This window comes from Propithecus coquereli, unplaced genomic scaffold, assembly GCF_000956105.1.
Source record: "Propithecus coquereli isolate 6110/MARCELLA unplaced genomic scaffold, Pcoq_1.0 Scaffold27, whole genome shotgun sequence".
In the NCBI taxonomy this organism is placed as follows: domain Eukaryota; kingdom Metazoa; phylum Chordata; class Mammalia; order Primates; family Indriidae; genus Propithecus; species Propithecus coquereli.
The window spans coordinates 10,063,768-10,065,358 of NW_012148285.1; the positions used below are offsets into that span (position 1 = coordinate 10,063,768).

Sequence of the window (1,591 nt, forward strand, 5' to 3'; positions counted from 1 at the left end):
GGCAGAGTGTATCCTGTCTAGGGCTGCTTTCATGCTACAATGGCAGAGTTGAGTAGCTAAAACAGAGACTGTTACTATCTGGCTCTTTACAGAAAGAATATTTCCAATCCATGGCTGGTTGAATCCAAGGATTGGAACCTGTGCATACAGAGGGCAGAGTGTATCCTATGTAGGGCTGCTTTCATGCTACAATGGCAGAGTTGAGTAGCTAAAACAGAGACTGTTACTATCTGGCTCTTTACAGAAAAAAAATTTGCATACCCTGCTCTAAACATGCCCCAATCCATTGGAGTATCCATCATAAAGTTGGATACATTTACCCACCTTAAGGCAAGGGGCTGGTCTTTGTACCTTAGTGTCAGCTGGGCATTGGTCGCCAACTACCCCAGGGTTGAGGATGAGGTGTGTGAAGCTTGTTAATCCCAAGGTGGTGACTCCCATCACCAAGAACAATTCTCTGCATACCAGGGGCAGCTGTGAGCTGTTAGCAGCCACCATTTGCAACCACTGGAAATGGGCACACACTGGGTAAAGGGGATATTTCACCGGCATCCACTGCAGTGTGTACCTGGACCAACACGTGTGTTTCATGAAGCTGGAAAAAATCCATATTTTCCACCTGAAATTGAACCGTTATTATCTCACCTGGATTCCCTGTCACCGTGCCTTCTGTCCATTCATCCTATTGCTCTCAGGATGAAGCTGGGAACACTTAACGAGGTCCACTGGGTCCTGCCACCTGCCCAGCCTCATCTGGTTCACTCTCCTCACACTGTATTCTCCCGCCATGCGTGGCCAGAGCCCAGGGGGCATTCCTTCAGGTCTGAGCACACAGCTTCCTCCAGCATGGTTTTGCTCATGGTGAATCTTCTGCCTGGAACACCCTCCCTTATGCCTCCAACCTGCTACTGCTCCAGACTAACATCTCTCCTTCATCCAGAACTCAGCTCAGAGAATTTTCCTCCGAAAAACTTTGAACTTCTAGCCCCATAAATCCCTTTCCCCCACAAGTAGCCAACATTCACTTTGTACATCTTTACATGTTGTTTTCTGTCTCATGCAAACCACGGCACAAAAAATGCATAGATTTTCTTTAACAAAAATGTCATATTATTTGCATTACTTTGAAGCTTGTTTTTTCCCTTTAACAACATAAACCGTAAGAAACTTTCCAGTTCGATGTGTATGGAGTAAACTCATTTTAATTCATTTTTCTAACAGCTACATGATATTCTACCATGTGTGCATATAGTATGTGCATCATATGTATTATAATAATTTAAATTCAATTCTCATGCTGATATTGTTGAGAGTTCAGAATGTTTCTGTGTATGTGTGTATGTTTGCATTTTCCAAAGAATGGTACCAAAAACATCTCTGAACAAAAATATCCCTACATTCTGAAGCTTATATTTCTGTAGGTTCAGTCCCTAGAAGTGGTGTGGCTTGGTCAACATATCCACGCACGTCACATTTTCAACACACAGTGCCAGATCCCTTTCTGCAAAGATAGCAAATCGCGCATCCAGCGGCAGCCTAGGAGCCTCCCTGTCCTCGGCATCTTTGCTGGTGCTGGTGGTGTCCTTTAATC

The 1,591-nt window shown here is 44.4% G+C and overlaps 1 protein-coding gene across 1 annotated transcript in view; it reads left to right on the forward strand.

The window, feature by feature from the left end:
* SHISA9 (shisa family member 9) overlaps positions 1-1,591 on the forward strand; it is a 254,482-nt gene that overhangs the window by 230,064 nt on the left and 22,827 nt on the right. The gene's annotated exons all lie outside the window — the stretch shown is intronic.